We start from the raw sequence: 11144 nt of genomic DNA on the forward strand, positions 1-11144 counted from the left end.
TCTGAAATAAATACACTGAACAAAAATATAAATGCAACACTTTTGTTTTTGCTCCCATTTTTCATGAGATGAACTCAAAGATCTAAAACATTTTCTATATACACAAAATAACCATTTCTCTCAAATATTGTTCACAAATCTGAAGAAATCTGTGATAGTGAGCACTTCTCCTTTGCCGAGATAATCCATCCCACCTCACAGGTGTGGCATATCAAGATGCTGATTAGACAGTATGATTATTGCACAGGTGTGCCTTAGGCTGGCCACAATAAAAGGCCACTCTAAAAATGTTCAGTTTTATCACACAGCACAATGCCACAGATGTCGCAAGTTTTGAGGGAGCATGCAATTGGCCTGCTGACAGCAGAAATGTCCACCAGAGCTGTTGCCCGTGAATTGAATGTTCATTTCTCTACCATAAGCCGTCTCCAAAGGCGTTTCAGAGAATTTGGCAGTACATCCAACCGGCCTCACAACCGCAGACCACGTGTAACTAACCACACCAGCCCAGGACCTCCACATCCAGCATGTTCACCTCCAAGATCGTCTGAGACCAGCCACTCGGACAGCTGCTGCAACAATCGGTTTGCATAACCAAATAATTTCTGCACAAACTGTCAGAAACCGTCTCAGGGAAGCTCATCTGCATGCTCGTCGTCCTCATCGGGGTCTCGACCTGACTCCGGTTCGTCGTCGTAACCGACTTGAGTGGGCAAATGCTCACATTGGATGGCGTCTGGCACGTTGGAGAGGTGTTCTCTTCACGGATAAATCCCGGTTTTCACTGTTCAGGGCAGATGGCAGACAGCATGTGTGGCGTCGTGTGGGTGAGCGGTTTTCTGATGTCAATGTTGTGAATCGAGTGGCCCATGGTGGTGGTGTGGTTATGGTATGGGCAGGTGTATGTTATGGACGACGAACACAGGTGCATTTTATTGATGGCATTGTGAATGCACAGAGATACCGTGACGAGATCCTGAGGCCCATTGTTGTGCCATTCATCCACGACCATCACCTCATGTTGCAGCATGATAATGCACGGCCCCATGTTGCAAGGATCTGTACACAATTCCTGGAGGCTGAAAACATCCCAGTTCTTGCATGGCCAGCATACTCACCGGACATGTCACCCATTGAGCATGTTTGGGATGCTCTGGATCGGCGTATACGACAGCGTGTTCCAGTTCCTGCCAATATCCAGCAACTTGGCACAGCCATTGAAGAGGAGTGGACCAACATTCCACAGGCCACAATCAACAACCTGATCAACTCTATGCGAAGGAGATGTGTTGCACTGCGTGAGGCAAATGGTGGTCACACCAGATACTGACTGGTTTTCGGACCCCCCCCCAGACCCCCCCAATAAAGCAAAACGGCACGTTTCAGAGTGGCCTTTTATTGTGGCCAGCCTAAGGCACACCTGTGCAATAATCATGCTGTCTAATCAGCATCTTGATATGCCACACCTGTGAGGTGGGATGGATTATCTCGGCAAAGGAGAAGTGCTCACTATCACAGATTTTCTCAGATTTGTGAACAATATTTGAGAGAAATGGTTATTTTGTGTATATAGAAAATGTTTTAGATCTTTGAGTTCATCTCATGAAAAATGGGAGCAAAAACAAAAGTGTTGCGTTTATATTTTTGTTCAGTGTAAGTGTACTGAAACAAATACCAATAACTGTATTGCATTGTTTTCTTATGCGCAATTACTTCATACTGTCTAGTTCTCTTTTTCGTCCTGCATTTATTGTGCCCCCCTCAGAAAATAACTGGCCCCCCAGTGGCCCCCCCAGTCAAATTGGTCTAGAACCGCCACTGGACTATAGGATAATGACATGTCATTAATATATTGATATTGTTTTATGTTACCATTCCTTCTAGACCAAGCTCTGATTTATTTAATGATACATGCCTTAGTAGCCTACATTTTTACAGCGGGAAGTGGCAAATTTAGTTTTTACACTATGTTATTCACAATGTCATGATTTCACTACAAAACCTGCTGCTGGTGAGTGTATACAACTCTTCAGGAATTAACTAGAACATGTGTTTCCCTAAACCAGAGACAGAGACAAGCTGAAAGACACCTATCACCATCTATTATAAACAATTAAAACAATTCCCAAAATTGGGATCAATAAAGTACATCACTCTGTGTGACTCCCCAGTCACTGCCGTGGAGTCTTTCCGCTTCCTGGGCACCATCATCGCCCAGGACCTCATCAAAAAAGCACAGCAGAGGATGGATGCTCTTCCTGAGGCAGCTGAAGAAATTCAACCTGCCAAAGACGATGATGGTGAACTTCTACACCTCCATCCTCACCTCCTCCATCACCATCTGGTACGCTGCAGCTACAGCCAAGGATAAGCAGTGGCGGCGCCAGATATTTTCTTTTAGGGGTGCTGTGGGGTAGCTTGACGTTTCATAGAGGGTGCTCAAACATTTAAGGTTTCCCATTAATGTCCCGGGCACTACAGTGGAATACACACACACACAGTGTACCCGCGACTGTTACAATGAAGGCTCGATAATCAGCTCACGGCAAAGGTGTAAGCAGAGGTAAAGTATACTATTTTTATAAGTGGGGAGTGGACCTAACATCCTCTAGGGGGGTCCGGGGACATGCTCCCCCGGGAAGATTTGTTTTTAAATATTGAAATGAAAAGAATGAATCTGGTGCACTTTGAGAGCAAAATTAAGAGATCTGAATACATCTCTCAACATCCATATGAAACGGAACTGTAAACCGATTTCTTTATGGATATTTTACAAATCACTCCCCTTTTAAACTGTATTCTTGTTTTACTGTCATATAATATTTCATACCTGTTTTTCATTTATGCTCTTATTTTTTTATACCTATAATGATCATATAAAGGTGTGCCTCGGAAATACTTATTTACATAAATCGTGACCAAACCGTTTGAGACCCACTGAGATAACTTAGACTACAGTTAAAGGTAGGGTATGTAAGTTTGAGAAACCGGCTCGAGATCGCTAGAATTTGAAAATACAACCAACACACACGAACGCGCACATGACCAATGAGGGCACGAGATAAGTTTGTGCACAGATGGAAGGCTGACAGGCAGGTAGGCCATCCAGTTATTTTAGCCGGGCCGGCTCAGATGATTCGTCGTGCTTTTCACAGCACCACGGCTTCCACAGATGACATTTTTTTTATGTATGTATTGTCAAAGCATTTAATATATTCATTGCTATCGGGATGTTAAGAGCATTCCATGGAATATAACAAAAAGTGTATCTCGAGCCGGTTTCTCAAACTTAGGCTACCCTACCTTTAACTATCTAAACACTGAGAGAGTCCTTTACTTCACCTGAGCTGAGGTTATCTGAGACTCTCAGTCTGACAGGAGAGAGTTCCTTGTTGTTGAAAAAGCTCCTTATATCCGTTAGTATAGCTAGCTAGCACCAGATGCTAACCACAACGATCTCCGGCACCGGTGCACGCTCTCTCGCTCGCTCGCGCATGCACACAAAATGGCTCATGCCACACACAGAGCAGAGCTTGAATGAAACAGAGACCCAGAAGTAGGCTACTTGTACTGTACTGTACTGTAGCATACATTTCACATGAAAAAAAGACACCTACATTTCTTGGGGGTGCTTAGCGGGTGCTATGGCTATCCTGGGGGGTGCTTCAGCACGACACTTTACCTCAGCCACAACGGAGACTCTATGCATTACATTAATGCACACAATGTTGACAATATCAGTTTTTTTACTACAAATATTTGTATTCCATTCTATTTCAATGTAAATACTGCTTTATTTATCTTTTTATTTTACTTTTTTAATTGTATTATATGAAAATAGTTCTCTATCTGTGTTTTAAAATTGTTGTTTTACTTTTATGTATGCGTTACGACACCAAGTCAAATTCCTCGTACGTGTCCACCTACCTGGTAATAAACCCATTTCTGATTCTGATTCTGATCAAAATCAGAAACATATTTATGGCCATGTAGGTTAACACATACGAGAAATTTGCCTTGGTGTACATGGTGCATTTAAACACAGTTAAAACATATTTTAAAAGTACGATATTTTATGGATTTCTCGCCTTTGTTGTCTGTTTGATTCACAGCAACACAGAGCAGCAGAGGCATCAAGTCTTATCAATGTGAATCACTTGCTCTTATCAATAATGGTCACTTTATAAATTATCTCTATTGCCTAAATTATATTTTAGTGTTTGGTATGAAAGCTTCTTCACCCAAATGAAGCAACACATTTCATGGTGGAGTGTGAAAACATAAGTGTGCTGTCCTTTCACTCCTGGCAAACACGAGCCGAGTGCTCTTTAATGTTGAGTCTGTTGTGTTCTTTGACTCAAATGAGTGTCTCTGTCTGTTAATACTGGAATCAAAGGTTATTTACTTTATCAGCATGCAGATGCAGCTTCTAGATTCAGTTTGGCTAAAAAAACTGAGTCTCTGAAACTAAACAATCTGCTGATAGCTCTTTTAGCATGTAGACTCAGCAGGAACCTACGCCAGGATCCTGTTTGTTGACCCCAGCTTGGTCTTCAATACCATCGTCCAGTCTTTGCTGCAGGAGTAGCTCTCCCAGCCGCATGTGCCGACTCCATGTGGACTCCACCTGCAGGTGGATGACAGACTTCCTGTCCAAAAGGAAGCAGCACGTGAAACTGGGGAAACATGTTTTACACATGTTTGAAAGCAGTCATTACGCTTGGCATTGCCTTAAGGTGCGTGTGGTAATTGGAGAGGATGTGCTGTATAGTCCAATCCCCCTCGATTGGCTGTGACTGTTTTGCAACTTCGTACTCTGCCTCAATTACAGGCGATCCTGACAGGTCCATAATGTGCTTCACAGCCTTTGCATCAAGGAATGTGTCACTTTCTGGATTCAGCGCAGCAAGTGGTTTGGCCAGCTGCGAGTTGCGCTCGCTGAATCTCTGATCCATTTCTCCAAGCACTGAATCAATCGTGTTGTAGTACAGTCTCTGAAGTTCTGTTTTGTCATCATCCCTGTGTCCTGTAGTTCCCTCGACTACATACCCATCCATAGTCGGGTTGGCTCTGCGTCTCCGTTTGGGCACTTCGGGTCTCGGAGTAGCGCTGGCAGCCTTTGTCCCACACTTTGTTAAACTCCTCACCACAACGGAGTTTGCGTACACAAGCTGTTGCACAAGCCACGAGACTTAAACCTGTAATCAAGTCAGTATTTTATCTCTGTAAAATCTTGTTTGGTGGGTCCAGCAGGGAAAGAACTGTGTGCACTAACTGAGCAATGAATGGGAAACTGGGCTCAGTCATCTCACGCAGCAGGCCTGTTGCTTCCATTCGTATCTCTGCACCGTGGGCCATCACAGAATTATTGTCAGTCAAAAGGGTTGTTATGTCGTTGAAGGATTTTATAATTACAGACACAGTGGCAAGATGTCCTGTCCATCTCTGTTCCAGAAGGCGTTTAAGGTGCACACCCTTATAATGCACAGCAACTGTGGGCTTCTTGCAGAACTTGTAGAGGGCATTGCACACATGAAATAAATCCACTAAAGCTGTCTCTGCTGACCTTGCATGTACTACAACTAAGTGTAGCTGGTGGTTCAAACAGTTAGGACTCTCACGACCTAGTTTGTTTTGCAGGAGCTTCTGGACGCCACCATGTTCCCCAGACATCAGAGCAGCCCCATCAAATACCTGGCTTAGTATCTTTGATGTGTCCAGTCCAACTTTGTTGAGCTCTGCCACGACTGTGTCCGTTAATGTCTGTGCATCACCTTTGTCAGCTGTCGATATGATCAGCAGGCGCTCTGTGACGTCATATGTCTCATTTACAAATCGAATGACAATCTAAATGTTTTCACACCCCGTGGGGTCACGGGTTCCATCTACTTTCAGTGTGTAAAAGGAGTCCCAGTCACCACATTGCTGAGTGTACTTATTATGAGTTCATTTTGCATTTCGTGACAAGTGTAAGTGGCGTTTCGAGGGATTGATTTCACCACATCAGCCAATTCGGGGCCCCTCTCTGACATGTTAGAAAAAGCCTCTATCTTCCCTCGTAAAGGCAGCTGGTTTTCCACCAGAAATCCAACAACATCAATAAGAGAGAAGATATAATACCTGTTTGTACGTAGTTGGTCTGCGTTAACAAGTGTAGAAATCTCCTTTCCAGTGCTGGCACGCCTCTCTCGCTCCTTCCACATTGCATAGCAAGAGAGATGCTCCTTTGAATTTGCATGTTTATGAAATCCCTTGTCTCTCTCCACCGTATTTTTCCAGTTACGGAAGCCAACAGACATAAATGCATCCATCCTCCGGGTTTTGCTAGACTGCCGACAGCAGAAACAAAATGCAGCATCGGCCTTGACACTGTATTCAAGCTAGTCTCGGTTGTGATACCAAGCAGAGACAAACGAACGCCTCCTGCCAGTAAGGATGCTGTAAGGGTACTGTTTAAGACAATTTGGTTGGGCTGATCAGTTGCAAGATCCTTTATGTGTTGATTTCCAGCGCTAACGTTAGCTGCAGCAGGTGGATGGGCTTGGTTAGCAGGTGTATATTGGCTGGTCGAAGAGCACGGCTCCAGCTCTTCAGAGGTGGTGCCGGTGTTCCGGATGAACTGGTTTCCCGATCAACTGGGGCACAGAGGTGGAGGGCGTGGCCTTCGACTGGAATACACATTTCGATCGCTTCTTCTGTCGTTTACATAAATCTTTTGGTATATTTGGCTCGGTAGGAAGACTTTGATGCACATTCAGTACCAGTGTGTGAGGTTGTGGTTGCGATGGCGATATCCGGACGTGAACAGCGAGGACTACAAAAAGAAAAACGAGTTGTCATGGGGATGTCTGTTCAAAACATTGCGAGCTCCAATAAATCATTTAAACCAGCTATTGTTGCCAGACTTATTACTAAACATCGTTCCTAATGTGATACCAAGTCCACCTGAGACCTGTGTACACCTTCAGACAGCCTCCCAGTGAAGCGTGCGTTGTTTACTCGAGTTTGAAAGCAGCGTGGAGAAGTCTTCAGCTGTGGTAAACTGTGATCCTCTCAGGTCAACTGGGATCCACCCAGGGAAAAATGGGATCCGCCCAGGTTAAACTGTGACCCGACTTCTGTGGCTATTTACCAGCGATCATGTTTAATATAAGACTAAACACACATTTATTCCTTGTAACTTTGCAGCAAAAACACTCAATAAATCCTTTACAAACTATTGTTGGTTTGTCCAGGACACCAGGCTGTCTCCCCTCTCTCCCTTCTCTCTCCTCTATCTCAACTCTCCACCCTGCTCCCACTGGACCGGGACTTTAACACCCCCCCCCCCCCCACACACACAGACACAACAAATCCAGCACCAGTCACTTTTCACGCTGCTATGGGAAATATGTTGCACTCTCATTTGCACTATGTACATCATCTTTTTTATATAAATATCCTGCTTACTTTTGAAGTAAACGGTTATTTTGTGTTTTTTTTGTAATTATTGAGTTTTCTTGTATTTTAATGTGTTATTTTATACCTCGGGACTGTGGGAAACAGCTTTCGATCTTTCTGTGTGTACAAACATATTTTGAGATTGACAATAAAGTTGACTTTGATGACTGTTAGTCTTTTCATGTATTTGATACATTTACCACTCCATGACAACTGAGCAAACCAATATATATCAACTAATAGAGACCATGAGATGTAGTTGAAAGCAACAACTTGTACATTTTCTTTTATAGGTTCTGAAGATCAAGCATTAACTTTCTAAATCAATTTTTCGCATTTGTTCTATGTTTTAATTTGTCTTACATTTTACATTTAAAATACACATTCTTACAGTTTTGCAGAGAATGTAGATCTACCATTATGACCTACATTTTTGATAATACATTGCTGTGCTGCTTTTCATGTCACATAATCGAAATGCTTTTATGCGTCACGTCTCTTAGGTATGGAGGCAAACAAGAGACAGAAGTATTTGAATTTGATCAGACACCGAATTTATAGCATTGAAAATAATTACTTTGAAAATCATGTATCTGAATTTGTTTTGCTCCGAATTTACCTATGTGAAATAAAAATGTTCAAATTCAGATCCCAAAAATTCAAGTGAAAAAAATGTGACGTCAAATATTTTGGTGTTTAAAATTCGATGTAAAAAAATTCGGTGTATAACTTTCGACGTCAAAAATGGATGGATGCAGATGGGAGCAATTCCCGTAGACCCTATGTTAAAATGTCCAACTTAACATCAGAAAATGAACATGTTTCTTGCCTGGATCCACAAAAATATATTCTGTATATAGATTCCCCTTTCATGACAACGGGACTGCTGCTCCTAGCTCCTAGTCTCACTGCTAGCTCTGTGTGCTAACTGCTAACAGCTAACGGCTGATGTTTTCTGGTTGAACGTCAGTGACGGCAGGCTGAGATCCTCACCGCTGATTGGCTTCCGCGTCACGTGAATTTCACGCTCGAGTTGAAAAAATGTAACTCGCGTTTGACGCGGCCCCCTTCAATCGCCTCAATCGCGCCGCGTCCACCGCTTCATGCTCGCCGTCGGAGCTAATTTGCGTCTGTCCGCGTCTCTGCATTGACTTTACATGTAATCGCGCCTCCCCCAAACATCGCATCGCGTCCGGTGTGAACGCAGCATAAGAAGGAACCCTCTGATTTCCTCTTTCTGCACTCACCTTATAAATGAGATATTTAATTCAATGTGGACATCATAAACAGTTGTCCCATTTATTTATTTTTCGACTAAACAATACATGTAGACCTTACTGCTTCTGGCTGCATTGACCCACACATGGGCTGTGTGAAAAACAGACCCTTGTGGGAGCTCTCAGGAAGAAGACAGTGCATTGGTTCTTCAGCGTACTGGGTGGAAACATATGCCACCTCGTGTGTCGGCGTAATGCAGTGACTCACACACACAGTCAAACGCACAAATTGTGGACCCTACAATCTCGTACAGACCCCTTGACTCTTGGTTTGAAGCCGAGAGCTGAAATCCCCTTTAGTACTATCAGCAAAGTGAAAGCAGCCTGTTATACTATTTGACTGGTAAGGCTGTAAGGCTTATAAATCAGCAAAAACATAAAAAAATTCAAAAGCAGTTCTCAAGAATTTCTAAGTTTTTTAATTTGTATATGTGATCGCATTCTATTCCTTCTCTAGTTTTGGTTTAATTTCAAACACACCATACCAGCTCACACCCCTGTGGATCTGCTGCATATAGACACATATTACAAGAATGTAAGGTACGGCCTGACACAATATTAGCATGAACAGCAGCAGCCTAAGAGAAATCAGAAAGAAAAACGTGCTCCTGCACTCTGGAGCTGTAACTGGCCACACGCCTCACACAAGCTTTCTGGAGCAACAAGGCCGGCCACCCACATTCTTGGCATGGAAAGAGGCCTGTTTCTCACGGTTTGAGGACAGCTTGTCATGGGTCAGCAGTTTAGATTTTGCTCTAGTCATTATTCCTCTCTTAAGCAAAACGTGTGTGCTTGTCCACTTGCCGGTTAATGCAACCGCTCCAGTGCTAACACGCTCAACGTAGTTTTGTTACGGACTGGGGAACAGAGAGCAGGAAGTTATTCTAAAAGTGACAAATCAAAGTACTTATTTTATTATCAGGCCCAACTTTGTAACAGGATTGCATTTCATTTTTTAAACAGAAATGCTAACCTCACATGAACTGTATGATAATAAATGTACCGACAGGCCTTCAGGCCCCTCCAGGGAAACACAATTTAGATCCAGATCCATGGTTGTGATGTAACATGTTGTTAGCTGTCTTGGGGATAAACTACATGTAAGTTGGCATATTTTAAAAGAAACATGTGAACATATGAGTGGAGATTTTCTTTTTTGTCACATACAATATGTATATTTTAATAATGTATTAATAAGTTTAATGATATTGAAAATATCAAAACGGTTTCCTCATGTCAATTTTACAATTTCACCTTAGGAAGATTTTAAATTGAGTGTCTCGTTGTCTATAACAAAATGTTTGAGATTCAAAGTCAGTGCAGGAGTTACTCTCCATGCTGTGAAAGCTGAACCAGCATGGAGAAATTAGTGTACTGTCCGTGCATAATTTAAAATCACATCATAATTTCTATTGTTTCAAAAGAGCTAACCTTCTCTGGCCTAACAAGAGTTTGACATGTTTTCTCTTTCTTCAGTAGCTCAGGAATGACAAACCAGACTCTGGCTCTACAGGGGGCCTTTTACGTTGTTTATGTACCCAAAGGCCCACTGTAGTTCTCTATGAAGGTAGATATGGTGCAAAATGCGAGAGCGTGTAAAACCTGATGTGAGCACTTGCAAAAAAAAATCTGAGCTTGTGTGCATACATTTACACTTGTATAAAATATCCACGTAACTGTGAACCAAATTTACACTTGTATAAAATATCCACGTAACTGTGGATAACAGTGGATAACCCAGATAACGTCACAGTCATCTGAAGAACGAACCCAAACCTTGTTGTTTTTATTAATTGCATTACCAAATGGGTATCAAATAAACAGTAAGCATTGGTAACACAACTTCCAAAGTTACAGTAAAATAAAAAGGACCCTGACTCGGACAATCCAACATGTTCAACAGAAGAGAATCAGTTATATTGTTTGTACACATGGTTCTTTACATATATATCTGTTTGTTTAAGGTGTCCAGGTGATGCAGACAGGCTGGACCAGAGAGTGAGAGACAGAACTGGACTCCTCACAGCAGTAAACTTCAGCACTGGTACAAAGACTCTTCTTTTCATACTGTACAAAGAATCAAGAAACATATTGGTTTAAATGAATGAAGTATTGACTTGAATACACTGATATAAAGCGGATTTAATCCTCAATCACAATAATAATATTTAAAGTAATACTGGGCGAGTAATGGGCAAAACTTACCGTTGATTGACGCGCCATGTCAGCGACACGAACCGTTAGTCATCCAGTACGACCTGACTATGGCTGTGAGACTGTGCCCCGTCTCACTTCGGTTAAATTAAATCCTTGCTTCCCTCACTTGCGTCGTTTCCCTGCGTTTAGTCCCTCCCACCAGGGAAGCATGGAGGGACGCAAGGAAACCACGAGAGGCAGGGAAATGAGTTTTAAGAGCAATGGGACCAT

This window comes from Gymnodraco acuticeps, unplaced genomic scaffold (assembly GCF_902827175.1).
Source record: "Gymnodraco acuticeps unplaced genomic scaffold, fGymAcu1.1, whole genome shotgun sequence".
NCBI classification, from domain to species: Eukaryota; Metazoa; Chordata; class Actinopteri; order Perciformes; family Bathydraconidae; genus Gymnodraco; species Gymnodraco acuticeps.